Raw genomic sequence first — 17,383 nt, forward strand, 5'->3', positions numbered from 1 at the left:
CCTTGGTTTCTCCCATCTTTAGGCCTCGCCCAAACAGCCATGGTAGATAGGTTAGGCTGGGGTCTTTTACTTTGTGCAAGATACCAGACCTGCCTTTGGTGCACATTTCTGGCCCCCACCCCATCCCATCCCTCCACAGATGCCATTTAGGGCTCTGGGGTCCTGTGGGTGGGCATCTCGAGGGAGCCGCCCACTTCCTCTGCCCCACCCTATTCCCCAGCATCCATTGCGCGGGCTTTGAGGCCCTGCCCCTACTTCTGCTGACCTTGGCAGGGTTGGGAGGGTTGCAGGTGAGTTCCTGGCGGCTCGCGGCCCCAGGGGTTGGTGAGGCCGTTAGAACAGGGAAGGGTTGGGACCAGGCATGGTGTGGCTGGCCCTCGGCCGTGCCTCTGGGCTCCCTTCGCCTGGCACTTTCTCCGGCACTCGGACCTAAGACGGACCCAGGTGGCCGTCGGGCTACAGCGTGGCAGGTAAGAGCAGCGGGGACCCCTTTACTCGGGGGCGCGCAAGTGAAGGCCAGAGGGGCCGGGAGAGCCGCGGATAATTCCTGCGGGGCTGGCAGGAAACTGGGGGGCTCTAGGTTCCCCACGGTTGAGTGCCACCTGCGCCAGGCACGAGTCAGACCGCTAACCCTGCCCTCGAGGAGCTTATCTTCCAGTTGCAGGGTTTATTTGCCCTGTATCAGGGCACCTAAGCTCTCTTTTATTCCTAGCTCCTTGAGACTTCGCTCGTTTCTTCAGTAAGTGACTAATGACTGAAAAAATTTGCCACCATTTACTGCGTTATGTATACATAGACGTGTGTACACAAACCACACAAATAGAGATGAGTATGTATGTGATTAATTGGGTAGAGACTGAAAAGGCAATGTATTGGAGTTCCCGTTGTGGCTCAGTGGGTTAAGCCTGGCATAGTATTGCTGAGGTTGCGTGTTCCATCCCTGGCCTCGCTCAGTGGGTTAAGGATCCTTCATTGCCACACGCAGCTGCAGCTCCTATTGGACTCCTAGCTCAGGGAACTTACATATATGCCACAGGTGCGGCTGTTTAAAAAAACAGAGAGGTAATGTACTGAGTTACGTTAATAACATTCCTAGGTATTGTACATGCATTCATGGGATAAACTCCACCAAGATATACACATGTTTATGTGAATAACATGTGTACACTGACACGTCAGATTTGATTTGATCATATTCTATTTAGGATATTTGCATTTATGTTATGTGTTACTTTGGGGGGGTTCAGTGTACTTGTCTGGTTTGGGAATGTTGCTTTTTTAGTTTCAAGAAATGAGTTCAGTGGCTTCCTGCTTTACTTCTGAAAGAGTTTGATATTATGAGGATTTTCTGTACTTTGCATATTTAATAAAGGTCACCTGTAAACCTCTTTTGGCCTGCTTGTTGGATTGTTGCTTGTTTTCTATTAATTTCTCCTCCTTTGAGCTTGTTGTTCATTTGCTAGCTTCCTTAGTGAACACTTTTTTATTTTCATCTTTAAAATACTAAATGAATTTAATGCTCTTCTGAATTTTAATTTTTAGGGTCTTAGAACTGCTATAGCTGCATGCAAGTTTGAATGTGTAATATTTTAATTGTTGAGTGGTTCTAACTAGAGAGGGATTTCTGTTTTTGTTTTCTTGTTAATCTCTGGTTCATTTGGGAGTGCCGTTTCAAGTCTCCAAACTAGAGGATTTTTAAAAATGTATCTTTATTGTTGACATAATTTATTTGCACTATATTAGAAAATGTGGCCTGCCTAATATCGTTTCTTTAAAATTTATTAAATCTTTTGTTACCTAGGATGTGGTCAGTTTTTATAATTTTTTTTATGTGATTTGAAAAGAAAGTAAATTCCTTATTAGGTACAGGACTCTATGTATCTATTAAGTCAAGTCTGTGAATTGTCAGGGTTCAATCCTCTGCTTGCTACGTTTTCTGTTCACTTGATCTGTAAAGCATTGAGATAGGTGTGTTAAAATATCTCACTCTGTCTGTTTTTGCGAAATGTCAAGTTTTCTGTAATTGTGTCGGTTTTGCTTTATATATTTTGAAGCGGTGCTCGATACATACAAGTTACGTTGTAGCTTGTTGATGGGTCATCCCTTCTATTGTTACATTGAGCCCCAGTTTCTCTTTGGTAATGCTTTTCCTTTAAAGTCTAGATTGTCGGCTAGAATACTGTTACACCAGTTTTCTTCTGCTTACCACTGGCATGGTATAGTGTTTTCTGTTTATTTTCATATTGTGGCAAAATAGGCATAACAAAATGTATCAGTTTAACTGTTTCAAAGTGTACATTTCAGTGGCATTCAATACGTTCATTTTTTTGTGTGACCATCCCCACAATCCATGTCCACAACTTTTCATCATCTCAAACTGAAATTACATACTTATTAAACAGTAACTCCTGTTTACTCTCTCCCTCCTGCTCCTTATAACCGTTATTCTCCTCTATCTCCATGACTTTGACTGTTCTAGGAACCTCCTATAAGTGAAATACTGCAATATATATATCCTTTGTGTTTGGCTTATTTTACTTACATGGTGCCTTCTAGCTTCATCCATGTTGTAGCATGTGTCAGAATATTTCTGGGAGTTCCCGTCGTGGCGCAGTGGTTAACGAATCTGACTAGGAACCATGAGGTTGCGGGTTCGGTCCCTGCCCTTGCTCAGTGGGTTAATGATCCGGCGTTGCTGCGAGCTGTGGTGTAGGTTGCAGACGCGGCTCGGATCCCGCATTGCTGTGGCTCTGGCGTAGGCCGGTGGCTACAGCTCGGATTCGACCCCTAGCCTGGGAACCTCCATATGCTGCGGAAGCGGCCCAAAGAAATAGCAAAAAGACAAAAAAAAAAAAAAAAAAAAAAGAAAAAAGAATATCATTTCTTATTAAGGTTGAATAATATTCCATTGTATGTCTATGCCACATTTCACTTGATCATTCTTCTGTCGGTGGACATTTGAGTTGCTTTTACCTTTTGGCTAATTGTGAATAATGCTGCTGTGAACATTGGTGTGCCAGTATCTGTTCGAATCGCTACTTTTGATGTTTTTGGTATAAACCGAGACGTGGCATTGTTGAATCATGTGGTAATTCTGTATTTAGTTTCTCGAGGAACTGCCATAACTCTTGTCCTTAGCAGCTGCCCCATTTTCCATTCTTGCAAGCATTCATTTCTTTATTTTTAACTTTTTGAGATGGTTTTGTTTTATGAATGTATTTTGTAAGAAACATATATAGCTGGATTGTTTGGTTTGATTGTCCAGTCTTTTAATAAATGGGATGAATCCATTTGTATTACTGTGGTTGCTGAGGACACTAGGGCACATTTACTTCTCTTTTGTATTTTCTGTATACCGCACTTCCCTGTTGGATTGATACAATTTTCTGTATCATCTGTATACCTTCCACGTGTATCTAGCCTGTCTTTCTATGTATTGTTTATTTTTCCATTTCTGGTTAGGTCCCATGTATTTTGTCATTTTAGTGTGTGCACAGACATTTCTGGCTTTTTTTTAGTGTTTGTTTTTGCTGACTGTAACAAGGATCTTCATGCACAATACTCACTGAATTTCTTCCCATCCAACCCTGTTATTGTTTTGGTATTTTAGTTTTAACTTTTAAAATGTAGTCATTCATTATGTTTATTGACTTAATACATATTTTAAAAATTAGTTTTGCGGGCGTTCCCGTTGTGGCTCAGTGGTAACGAACCTGACTGGTATCCATGAGAATGAGAGTTCAATCCCTGACCTCCATCAGTGGGTGAAGGATCTGGTGTTGTGGTGAGCTGTGGGGTAGGGCACAGATGTGGCTTGGATCCTGCGTTGCTGTGGCTGTGGTATAGGCCAGCAGCTGTGGCTCCTATCGACCCCTAGCCTGGGAACTTCTGTATGGCACAGGTACAGCCCTTAAAAAGGCAAAAAAAAATAATAATAATAATTTTTTTTTGGTATAATCTTTTCTAACATACTGTTCCTTCTTATTAAAATAACACTTTTATGATGGCTAAGGTGTGGACCCTGACTTTGTACTCAGGCCCACCACTTATTTTGTGCTTTGATTTCCCCATGTAGAGTAGGTATAATAATAGTTTACTCATGTAAATTGAGTTTAGGATGAGTGCCTAACCCAGAGGGACTTTGTGAGGATTTATTAAGTGAATATATGTAACTATGTATTTGTTTCCTATTGTTGCTGGAATTACCACAAATTTAGTCGCTCAAAGCAACGCAAATCACAAATTTATTATCGTATTCTTCTGGAGATCAAAAATCTGCAATGTGTGTGCTGCACTTCTTTTGGAGGCTGTGGGGGAGGACCCATTTCCTCACCTTTTCCGTCCTCCCGAGGTGACCCTCATTCCTTGGCTTGTGGTCCCTTCTCTGGTCTTCAAAGTCCGCAGCACCGCACCTTCTCCTCTCCGACCTCAGCTTCCATCCTCACACCTTCTTTTTCTGCCTTTGATCCTCCTGTCTCCCTCTAGGATGGATTCTTTGTGACCAGGTGGGGCCCACTGGGTAACTCAGGATAATCTCCCCATTTTGAGATTTTTATTTAACCATATCTGTGAAGTCCCTTTTACCATGTAAGGTAGCCCACTCACAAATTCTGGAGATTCTATCTTGTAGAAGTCTATGCTTTTATTAGTATTAGTATACCATCTCACACTTCATCTCTAGGTCACTTTTCTTTGTGTTGAAGTACATTTTTCTTCTATTTTATTTTATCTTTTTGCCATTTCTTGGGTGGGCCGATCCTTCAGCATATGGAGGTTCCCAGGCTAGGGGTTGAATCGGAGCTGTAGCCACCGGCCTATGCCAGAGCCACAGCAACGGCCGAGCCACATCTGCAACCGACACCACAGCTCACGGCAATGCTGGATCCTTATCCCACTGAGCAAGGCCAGGGATCGAACCCGCAACCTCATGGTTCTTAGTCGCATTCATTAACCACTGAGCCATGGTGGGAACGCCTCTTCTTTTTTTAAAGATTTTATTTTTTTTCTATTATAGTTGATTAACAATGTTCTGTCAATTTCTGCTGTATAGCAAAGCACAAAGTACATGCTTTTTTAGAAGCATGATGTTTAACCTCCATGGAGTCAGTTTTTTCTCATTTATTTTCCTGTGGTTGATTTCTAGTTTCATGCCATTGAGGTCAGAGAAGAAACTTAAAATAATTTTTATACTCTTACGTTTGTTGAGGTTATTTTTGTGCTCCAGTATGTGGTCAATCCTTGAGAATGTTCCATATGTACTTGAAGAGAATGTATATTCTGATTTTTTTGGATGCAGTGTCCTGGAAATGTCAATTAAGTCTAACTTTTCTATTGTGTCATTTAGGATCTCTGTTGCTTTATTAATTTTCTGTCTAGAGGATCTGTCCATTGATGTGAGTGGGGTATTAAATTCTCCTATATTATTGTATTCTCATCAATTTCTCCTTTATGTCTGTTGGTAATTGTTGTAGGTATCTGGGTGCTCCTGTATTAGGGGCATATATATTGATGATTGTAATATCCTCTTATTGAATGGATCCTTTTATCAGTTCAATAGTATCTTCCTTTGTCTTTATTTATGGCCTTCTTTCTAAAGTCTGTTTTGTCTGATAAGAGTATTGCAACTCCTACTCTCCTGTCTTCTCCATTGGCATGAAATATCTTTTCCCATCCCCCCACTTTGAATTTGTGTGTGTCCTTTGCCAAGGTGAGTCTTTTGTAGACAGCATATTGCAGGCTCTTTCTCTCTTTTTTTTTTAAATCCAGTCTGCCACTCTGTGTCTTTTGATTGGAGCACTCAGTCTGTTGACATTTAAGGTAATTATTGAGAAATATGTATTTATTGCCATTTTAAACCTTGTTTTCCAATTGATTCTATGTTTCTTCTTTGTTCTTTTTTTGGTTGGATGATTTTATTTTACACTTGTGTCCTCTTTTTAGTTTTTGTGAATGTAATGTTTGGTTTTGATTTGTGTTGCCCTGTTTTTCAAGTATGTTAACCTCTTCTTAGATCTGCTTGCTTTAGCCTGATATTCATATAGTCTCAAATACTTAAAAACAAAAAAAAAGTCTAGATTTTCTTACTTCCCTTCCCCACATTTTATGATTTTGAAGTCCTTTTATAACATTTTCATGTTTGTCTTTTTGCTGTGTTTATCATCAATTTTACAATAGGTGTGTGTTTTTTTCCCTTTTAATTCCGTATACTGGCTTATTGAAGTGATTGCTTTCCATTTGTGATTTCCTCCATCCTTGTTTTTTCTTCTTTCTTATTTAGAGGAGCCTTTTCAGTATTTCTTTTAGAATGGGTTTAGTATTGCTGTGCTCTTTTAGGTTTTGTTTGTTGGAAAACGTCTTTATTTCTCCTTCTATTTTAAATGATATTCTTTCTGGGTAGAGTATTGTAGGGTGCAGATTTTTTTCCTTTTAGAACTTTGAATATATCTTGCCACTCTGTTCTGGCCTGTAGCATTTCTGTAGAGAAATCAGCTGATTGCCTTATGGGGGTTCCCTTGTAATTAACCCTTTGTTTTTCTCTTGCTGCCTTTAATTTTTGCCATTTTTATTATAATGTGTCTTGGTGTGGGCCTGTTTGGGTTCAACTTCTTTGGGGCCCTCTGTGCTTCCTGTATCTTAATATCTGTTTCCTTTAGATTTGGAAAGTTTTCAGCCATAATTTCTTCAAATATATTTTTAATCCCTTTTTCTTTTTCTTATCCTTCTGGAATCCCTATAATGCATAGATTGGTGCACTCTGTTATTATCCCCATAGATCTCTTATATTTCTTTCTTTCTTTTTTTTTTTTTTTTCCATTTTGCTTTCTGTCTGCTGTCCCGATTGGGTGATTTCCATTGTTGTATCTTCCAAGTCACTAACTCGTTCCTCTGCATCATTCATTCTGCCCTTCAGTGCCTTTAACTCAGTTTGTGTCTCTGCAAATGAATTTTCTAATTTTTCTGTTTCTCCTTATATTTTCTAGATCTCTTCTAAAGTAATCTGCATTACTGTTCATATCCACTCGTAATTCCTTCATATTCGCTCTTAATTCCTCCAGAATTTCCTCACACTCCTTTTTGAACTTGGTGTCCGTGAGACCGCAGAGGTCTGTTTCATTGCTTGCTCCTTCAGGTGAATTCTCCTGTTCTTTTAACTGGGAATGGTTCCTGAGCGTCTTTGTTTTGCTTATATTTTTCTTATTCTGTGAGTTTAGGGAAAACAATCACTGTAATCTTGGAGGCCTGTTTATATGTGCGAGCACCCCTTTGTATTTTGTGAGGGTTTACTGTTCGTTTTTAGGGTGCTGCATGTGCTTCCAGGGAGATGGAGGCAATGGGCAGGGCTAGCAGCCATTGCCTGGTTGCTGGGCCCTTTGCAGTGGCAAGGACCCGTGGGAAGGTGGCGCAGGCTGCTCCTCGTTGCGGGGCCTTGAGAAGTGATAGTGATCAGGCAGGTGGAGGCAGCACCCAGAGCATTTGGCAGTGGCAGCAGCAGGGCAGGTGTGTTCCCAGGGGAGTGGGAGCAACAGTGGGTGGTACTTGGTTGCAGTGCCCTCTTCTTTGCCAGCCTCTGAGGTGACTGGGCCTGCAGGTGGTGCTTATTCATGGACCTCTAGTGGTGGTGGGCCATGCCCACCTCCGGTGTCTGAGATATCTGCTGTGGTTTGCCCTGCAGCCTGTTGATCATTTCTGGTAGACAGGGCCTTGTCCTGGGGCAGCTGTGGGCTTTGCATGTCTTACAGCAGCCAGCTACTGGTTGGCGGGCTTTGTTCCCACCTGGCCTAGTTACTTGGCCTGAGATGTCCCAGTATGGGTGCTGACAGCCTGGTGGGTAGGGGCGGTGCTGGCACTAATGAGCTAGAGATTCTAAAATGGCACTTGATAGCACCGGTGTCCTTGTGGTAGAACGAGCTCCCCAGAATGGTTGCTGCCAGCCAGTGTTTTATGTCCCTAGGGTGAGCTCTGGTTGCCTCCTGACTCTCTGAGAGGTCTTCCAGAATTATGATATGGGTCTGACCCAGGCTTCTTTCAAATTACTATTTTTGCACTGGGTCCCAGAGCGTGTAGGATTTTTACGTGTGCTATTTAAGAGTGGAATCCCTGTTTCCCCAGCCCTCTGGGTCTCCTGAAAGTAAGTCCTGTTGACCTTGAAAGCTACATGTTCTGGGAATTCATCTTCCTGCCGCAGGACCCCTGGGGTGTGGAGCCTGAAGTGTATATTTGTAATTATTCTGCCATTTGTGGCCCGCTCACCAGGGGTCTGGCTCTTGGCTATACTATGTCTCCACCCCTCCTACCTACCTCATTGTAAGTCCTTCCTTTTGTCATTAGCTGTAGAAGGTCTTTTCTGCTAGATTCCAGTCTTATCAATAATTTCTCTGTTTATAACTCTAATTCTGGTGTGGCCATAGGAGGAGGTGAGCTCTGGGTCTTCCTACTCCACCATCTGGGCTGCACTCCTGTTGATTTTGTATCCTGCAACTTTATACTGAATTTATTTACTAGTTCTAACAGAACTAATCTTTCCATCTTCAAAGCTAGATAGCAATGGACTGTTGTGAATTAATAAGGTATAATGTTCCCTGGTTCCTGACACAGGGCTCTTAAATCTCTTGAAATTTCCTGTGTGACAGGAGTGTCTTTGTTCTTCTTCTTCTTTTTTGGTGACACCTACAGTATGCAGAAGTTCCTGGGCCAGGGATTGAACCCACAGCAGTGACCACTCCAGATCTTTAATTCACTGAGCTACGGGAGAACTCAAGGAGTATCTTTGTTCTAATGAAGCAACTTTGGGTCATCTTCCCTGGATGGCTTCCAGTTAGAAGCTTGTCACCAGAAAGACCAAGCCATGGTTAGAAGCTTGGAATTTTCAGCCTTGCCCCCTATTCCGTAGAGAGGGAAGAGGAGCAGGAAATGGGAGTTAAAAGTTGATCATGCCTATAAGAGTAAAGCTCCATAAAAAATCCCAATAGTATGGGGTTCAGAGAGCTTTCCCATTGGTGAACAAATCCATGTATGGGAAAGATGGTGCACTGCACTCCACAGGGACAGGAGTTCCTGCCATTGGGCCTCCCCAGATCTGACCCTGTATTTCTCATCCGGCTCTTCATCTGTATTCTTCATTATATCTTTTAGTAAATTGATAAATGTGTTCCCCTGAGTTCTGGGAGCTATTTTAGCAGATAATTGAATCTAATGGTGGCGGGGGGAGGGAAGTCATGGCCGAGTCAGACGGAAGCCATGGGTAACCTGAAGACCTACCACTTGCGTTTGGCATCTGAAGTGGGGGCAGTCTCCTGGGACTGAGCCCTTACCCTGTGGGATCTGGTACTGTCTCCAGAGAGATAGTGTCAGAATTGAGTTTAAATTGTAGGAAATAGCTAAATGGGTCCCTCCCACCCCCCCAATTTCATGACCAGAAGTGTTATGAGTATGGTAATGAGGTAGCGTGAAGGTACAAGAGGGACATGGGAAGAGGAGGGAGTTTTCCAGTTTAATGGAAACGTACTCCACATCTCCCTGACAGCGAATCAATTTTTTAATCATCTTGTGAAAATCTATCAAAACTTAAAGCTTTTGAGATTTTATTAGAGTTATATTGAATGTAAAGACCAATTAAGGGAGAATTAACATGTTAATACGCTTCTCTATTCATAAGCATTTAGCTCTTTTGATCCTCTTTATTAACGTTTTCTATTTAAAATATTGATGCTCTAATTTTTGTTTCTGAAGAAACTTTTGTTTCCAGCTTTATTGAGGGGCAATTGACAAAAATGTGTATATTTAAGGTATACAATATGGTGATTTGATATCTGTATACATTGTGAAACTGTTACCCCTACATCCATCACATAGTTGCCTTTTTGTGTATGAGTGGTGAGAATCCTTAAACTCTTACAAATTTCAGGTATATAATGCACTGTTCTTAGCACAGTCACCCTACTGTACATTAGACCCATTAGAACATCTTATAATTTGCGTCCTTTGATCCTTCTCTCGCCACTTCTCCCATCCCCTGGCAACCATCATTCTACTCTGTTTCTGTAAGTCCAACTTTTAAAAAAGTTTTTATTTTAGATTCTACATATAAGTGATGCTAAACAGTACTTGTCTTTTTCTGTCTGGCTTATTTCACTTAGCAAAATGCCCTCTATGTTGTTAACAATGGCAGAATTTCCTTCTTTCTCATACTGGAATAAAGTTCATAAAATTCCATTGTGTTTGTGTTGTGTGTGTATACACATGCTCTTTATTCATTCATATGTTTATAGGCACTTAGGTTGTCTCCATACCTTGGCTCTTGTGAATAATGCTGCAATGATCATGGGAGTGCCAGTACCTCTTTGAGATACTGATTTCATTCCCTTTGTATGTATATCCAGAAGTGATATTGCTGATCATTAGATAATCTGCTTTTTATTTTTGAGGAACCTTCATTCTGTTTTCCTTGGGAGCTAAACCAATGTATATTCACACCAATAGTATCCCCTCCTCTTCAAAAAGTTTCATTTTCCCACCATCTTTGTCTTTTTGATAATCACCATCCTGATTATGGTGTGGGGTTTGGTAGGCATTTCCCTGATGATTAATCATGTTGAACACCTGTTGGCCTGTTGTGTATGTTCTTTGGGAAAAAGTGTCTATTCAGTTTATCTGCCCATTTAAAAACCAAGTTGTTTTTACTTGCTATTGAGTTGTATCAGTTTCTTATATACTTTGGATATTAACCACTTATTACATATATAGGTTTGCAAATCTTTTATTCCATAGGCTGCCTTTTAATTTTTTTGATGGTTTCCTTTGCTGTGAAGAAGCTTTGTGGTTGGGTGTATTCCCACTTGTTTTTGCTTTGATTGCTTGTCTTTTGTTGGATACAAAAAGTCATTGCCATGACCAATGTCTAGGAGATTTTTCCCTATATTTTCTTCTAGGAGTTTTATAGTTTCAGGTACTAAATTTAAGTCTTTAAACCATTTCAAGTTAATTTTTGTGAGTAGTGTAAGATAGGAGTCCAGTTTCTTTCTTTTTAAATGTGAATAGCCAGTTTTTCCAAAATTATTTGTTGAAGAGACTATCCTTTGCCCATTGTGTGTTCTTGGTGACCTTGACAAAGATTAGTTGGTTGTATATGTGTAGTTTTATTTCTGAACTCTCTATTCTCTTCCATTGATCTGTGTGTCTTGTTTTTATGCCAGTACCATACTTCAAAACTTTGAAAAATTACTACAGTTTTGTAATACAGCTTGAATTCAGAAAGTGTGATACCTTTACCTTTATTCTTCTTTGCCAAGATTGCTTTGGCTATTGAGGGTCTTCTGTGGTTCCAAACACATTTTAGGATTTTTTTTTCTATTTCTGTGAAAAATGCCATTGGAATTTTGATAGGGATAGCATTGAATTTGATGATTGTTTCTTGCCTAGTTCCTGTGGCTAAGACTTTCCATCTAGTACTATGTTCTTTTTTTTCTTTCATTTTTCTTCTTTTTAGGGCCGCAGGTGCAGCATATGGAAGTTTCCAGGCTGGGGTCAAACCAGAGCTGTGGCTGTGAGCCACAGCCACACCAGATCTAAGCCATGTCTGTAACTTACACCACAGCTAATGGCAATGACAGATCCTTAACCCGCTGAGTGAGGCCAGGGATGAAACCTGCGTCCTCATGGATACTAGTTGGGTTCGTTTTTGCTGAGCCATGACAGAAACTCCTCCTTCTGTTTTTTTTTTATTTGTTTGTTTTTTGTTTTTTTTTTTTTAATTCTAGTTTCTGCCATTGTGTTTGGAAAAGATACTTGATGAAATTTTAGTCTTCTTAAATTTCTTAAGACTTGTTTTGTGACCTAACATAGCTATCCTAGAGAATGCTCTGCCCGAGCTTGAGAAAAATGGGTGTTCTGCTGTTTGATGGCATGTATTTGTCTTTCCAGTTTTCTAGTTTTGTTTGAGTCAAATATTTATTGATTTTCTGTCTGGATGATCTATCCATGTTAAAAATTGTGTATTAAATGCTCTATTAATGCATTGCTGCATATTTCTGCCTCCATAATATATTTAAGTGCTCCGGTGTTGAGTGTATATATAGTTACAATTGTTATATTCTCTTGATAAATTGACAGCTATATCATCTTCTTTGTCTCTTACAACTTTTGATTTAAAGTATGTTTTTGTTTTGGATATGTAATGATTCTTAGTCTGTTTTGGTTACCATTTGCATGGAATATCTTCTTCCATTCTTTTTCTTTGAGTCTGTGTGTGTCCTTGAGGCTGAAGTGAGTCTCCTCACAGCATAGACTTGAGTCACTTTTTTTTTGTTTAAATCAAATCAGCTATTCATGTCCTTTGACTGCAGAAATTAGTGCATTTAAAGTTAAGTATTTGTAATTAAGCAATTACTATCGCCAACTTGTTAACCATTATCTGGTTGTTTTGTAGTTCCTTTGTTCATTTCTACTTTCTCGTCTTCCTGCGCTTTGATGATTTTCAGTAGCATTATACTTTGGTTTCTTTTTTCTTTTATGCTTTTTGCTTTGCAGTTCCCAAGAGGCTTACCTAAACACCTTGTAGTTAAAATAGTCTGTTTTAAGCTAAAAACAACTCTGATTGCATACAAACACTCTACCTTGTTATTCCCCTTCCGCATTTTATGGCTTTTTCTTTTTTAAATTGAGATATAGCATATGTACAATATTATGTAAGTTCTGGTATACAACATAGCTATTCACAATTTTTAAAGGTATTCAATGTAGGTATTGGCTGTATTCCCTGTGTTATACAGTATATCCTTGTAGCTTATTATTATTATTTTTTTTTATTTTCCCACTGTACAGCAAGGGGGTCAGGTTATCCTTACATGTATACATCACAATTACATTTTTCCCCCACCCTTTCTTCTGTTGCAACATGAGTATCTAGACATAGTTCTCAATGCTATTCAGCAGGATCTTCTTGTAAATCTATTCTAAGTTGTGTCTGATAACCCCAAGCTCCCGATCCCTCCCACTCCCTCCCCTCCCATCAGGCAACCACAAGTCTCTTCTCTAAGTCCATGATTTTCTTTTCTGAGGAGATGTTCATTTGTGCTGGATATTAGATTCCAGTTATAAGTGATATCATATGGTATTTGTCTTTGTCTTTCTGGCTCATTTCACTCAGGATGAGGTTCTCTAGTTCCATCCATGTTGCTGCAAATGGCATTATGTCATCCTTTTTTATGGCTGAGTAGTATTCCATTGTGTATATATACCACCTCTTCCGAATCCAATCATCTGTCGATGGACATTTGGGTTGTTTCCATGTCCTGGCTATTGTGAAGAGTGCTGCAATGAACATGCGGGTGCACGTGTCTCTTTTAAGTAGAGTTTTGTCCGGATAGATGCCCAAGAGTGGGATTGCGGGGTCATATGAAAGTTCTATGTATAGATTTCTAAGGTATCTCCAAACTGTTCTCCATAGTGGCTGTACCAGTTTCCATTCCCACCAGCAGTGCAGGAGGGTTCCCTTTTCTCCACACCCCCTCCAGCACTTGTTATTTGTGGACTTATTAATGATGGCCATTCTGACTGGTGTGAGGTGGTATCTCATGGTAGTTTTGATTTGCATTTCTCTTATAACCAGCGATGTTGAGCATTTTTTCATGTGTTTGTTGGCCATCTGTATATCTTCTTTGGAGAAATGTCTATTCAGGTCTTTTGCCCATTTTTCCATTGATTGATTGGTTTTTTTGCTGTTGGGTTGTATAAGTTGCTTATATATTCTAGAGATTAAGCCCTTGTCGGTTGCATCATTTGAAACTATTTTCTCCCATTCTGTAAGTTGTCTTTTTGTTTTCTTTTTGGTTTCCTTTGCTGTGCAAAAGCTTTTCAGTTTGATGAAGTCCCATGGGTTTATTTTTGCTCTAATTTCTATTGCTTTGGGAGACTGACCTGAGAAAATATTCATGATGTTGATGTCAGAGAGTGTTTTGCCTATGTTTTCTTCTAGGAGTTTGATGGTGTCCTGTCGTATATTTAAGTCTTTCAGCCATGTTGAGTTTATTTTTGTGCATGGTGTGAGGGTGTGTTCTAGTTTCTTTGCTTTGCATATTGCTGTCCAGGTTTCCCAGCAATGCTTGCTGAATAGACTTTCCTTTTCCCATTTTATGTTCTTGCCTCCCTTGTCAAAGATCAATTGACCATAGGTGTCAGGGTTTACTTCCGGATTCTCTATTCTGTTCCATTGGTCTGTCTGTCTGTTTTGATACCAGTACCACACTGTTTTGATAACTGTGGCTTTGTAGTATTTCTTGAAGTCTGGGAGAGTTATGCCTCCTGCTTGGTTTTTGTTTCTCAGGATCGCTTTGGCGATTCTGGGTCTTTTGTTGTTCCATGTAAATGTTTGGATTGTTTGTTCTAGTTCTGTGAAAAATGTCATGGGTAATTTGATAGGGATTGCATTGAATCTGTAGATTGCTTTGGGTAGTATGGCCATTTTTACAATATTGATTTTCCCAATCCAGGAACATGGAATATCTTTCCATTTCTTTACATCTTCTTTGATTTCTTTGATTAAAGTTTTATAGTTCTCAGCATATAGGTCCTTTACCTCCTTGGTCAGGTGTATTCTGAGGTATTTGATTTTGTGAGGTACAATTTTAAAAGGTATCATTTTTTTGTATTCCTTTTCTAATGTTTCATTGCTGGTATACAGAAATGCAACTGACTTCTGAATGTTAATCTTATATCCTGCCACTTTGCTGAATTTATTAATCAGTTCAAGGAGTTTTGGGGTTGAGTCCTTAGGGTTTTCTAGGTATAGTATCATGTCATCTGCATACAGTGACAGTTTGATCTCTTCTCTTCCTATATGGATGCCTTTTATTTCTTTTGTTTGTCTAATTGCTGTGGCCAGGACTTCCAAAACTATGTTGAAGAGCAGTGGTGAGAGTGGGCATCCCTGTCTTGTTCCAGATTTGAGTGAGAAGGCTTTCAGTTTTTCCCCCTTGAGTATTATATTTGCTGTGGGTTTATCATAAATGGCTTTGATTATATTCAGGAATGTTCCCTCTATACCCAGTTTGGCGAGGGTCTTGATCATGAATGGATGTTGAACTTTGTCAGATGCTTTTTCTGCGTCTATTGAGATGATCATATGATTTTTGACTTTTTTTTTGTTAATGTGGTGTATGATGCTGATTGATTTGCGTATGTTGAACCATCCTTGTGAACCTGGGATGAACCCAACCTGGTCATGGTGTATAATTTTTTTGGTATGTTGTTGGATTCGGTTGGCTAAGATTTGGTTGAGAATGTTTGCATCTATATTCATCAATGATATTGGCCGATAGTTTTCTTTTTTGGTGGTATCTCTGCCTGGTTTTGGAATGAGGGTGATGGTGGCCTCATAGAATGTCTTTGGGAGTATTCCTTCTTCTTCAACCTTTTGAAAGAGTTTAAGGAGGATGGGCACCAATTCCTCTTTATATGTTTGATAGAATTCACCTGTGAAGCCATCTGGTCCTGGACTTTTATTTGTAGGGAGTGATTTTATGACCTCTTCAATTTCATTTCTAGTGATCGGTCTGTTCAGTTGGTCTGTTTCTGCTTGATTCAGTTTTGGCAGGCTGTAAGATTCTAGAAAATTGTCCATTTCTTCCAGATTGTCAAACTTATTGCCATACAGTTGTTCATAGTATTCTCATATGGTTTTTTGTATTTCTTCTGTATCCGTTGTGATTTCTCCTTTTTCATTTCTAATTTTGGTTATTTGGGTTCTTTCTCTCCTCTTTTTAGTGAGTCTGGCCAGGGGTTTGTCAATTTTGTTCACCTTTTCAAAGAACCAGCTCTTGGTTTTATTAATTTTCTCTATTGTTTTTTGAGTCTCTATTTTATTGATTTCTTCTTTGATCTTTATAATTTCCTTCCTTCTGCTGACTTTAGGACTTTTTTTGTTCTTTTTCTAATTCATTCAGGTGGAGGGTTAAGTTGTCAATTTGGGATCTTTCTTCTTTTTTGAGAAAGGCCTGGATTGCTATAAATTTCCCTCTGAGCACTGCTTTCGCAGCATCCCATAGATTTTGAGAGGTTGTGTCTTCATTATCATTTGTTTCAAGATAGTTTTTAATTTCCTTCTTGATTTCCTCATTGACCCATTGGTTTTTTAGTAGCATGTTGTTTAGTCTCCATGTAGTAGGTTTTTTCTCTTTGCTTTTCCCATGGTTGATTTATAATTTCATGGCATTGTGGTCAGAGAAGAGACTTGAGATAATTTCTACGCTCCTAAATTTATTGAGATTCGCTTTGTGTCCCAATATGTGGTCGATTCTTGAGAATGTTCCATGAGCATTTGAGAAGAATGTGTATTCTGCTTTTTTTGGATGTAGTGTCCTGAAGATATCAATGAAGTCTAACTTTTCTATTGTTTCCTTTAGGATCTCTGTTGCTTTATTGGTTTTCTGTCTAGAGGATCTGTCCATTGATGTGAGGGGGGTATTTAGGTCTTCCTTTCTTTTTTTTTTGGTTGGATGGTCTCCTGTTATTATCTGCTTGAGTGTATTTTTTTTTTTCATTTTTTGGAAATGCAATATTTGGTTTTGGCTTGTGGTTGCCCTGTTTTTTAAGTATGCTAACCCCTTCCCATAATTGTGTGTTTTAGCCTGATGGTGCTGTAAGTTCAAACACTTCATTACTATATTAAAATTAAGAAGAGAGACATACAAACAAACAAAAAGGGTTATTTACTTCCTAACATCCCTTGCCCACATTTTATGGTTTTGATGACTCTTTTTTATTTTTTTCTTTTTAATTTTATTTTGTTTGAAGCATGTTCATGATTAAATCTGTATGCTGGCTTATTTGAGTGACTGCTCTCTGATTGCGGTTTCCTCAGTCCTAGTTCTTCCTCTTCTTCTTCTTCTTTTTTTTTTCTTTTCTTTTTTCTTCCCTTTCCTTCCTGTCTTTTTGGTTTAGAGAAGCCCTTTCAATATTTCCTTTAACCTGGGTTTTGTGTTGCTGTATTCTTTAAGTTTTTGTTTGTTGGGAACAATTTTTATTTCCCCTTCTATTTTAAATGATATTCTTGCTGGATAGAGTATTCTAGGTTGCATATTTTTTCTTTTTAGCTCTTTAAATATCTCTTGCCATTCCCTCCTGGCCTGTAGTGTTTCTGTAGAGAAATCAGCTGATATTCTTATGGGGGTTCCCTTGTAGGTAACATTCTGTTTTTCTCTTGCTGCCTTTAGGATCCTCTCTTTATCACTAACTTTTGCCATTTTTATTATGGTGTGTCTTGGTGTGGGTCTATTTGGGTTCAGTTTGTTTGGGGCCCTCTGTGCTTCTTGTATCTTGAATCCAGTATCCTTTTGATTTGGGAAGTTTCCAGCGATAATTTCTTCAAATATATTTTCCATCCCCTTAT

The 17,383-nt window shown here is 39.4% G+C and overlaps 1 protein-coding gene across 1 annotated transcript in view; it reads left to right on the plus strand.

Moving 5' to 3' along the window:
- Positions 1–279: 279 nt before the first annotated feature.
- Positions 280–17,383, plus strand: part of DNAH14 (dynein axonemal heavy chain 14) — a 343,434-nt gene continuing 326,330 nt past the window's right edge. The window contains exon 1 of the mRNA XM_084979196.1: positions 280–470. The gene's annotated coding sequence lies outside the window, so the exon portion shown is untranslated. The remainder of the gene's footprint in view (positions 471–17,383) is intronic.

This window comes from Sus scrofa, chromosome 10 (genome assembly GCF_054392235.1).
Source record: "Sus scrofa isolate SSC_HxYL_T2T_F1_AM1 chromosome 10, Sscrofa_HxYL_maternal_Yorkshire_Landrace_v2.0, whole genome shotgun sequence".
NCBI classification, from domain to species: domain Eukaryota; kingdom Metazoa; phylum Chordata; class Mammalia; order Artiodactyla; family Suidae; genus Sus; species Sus scrofa.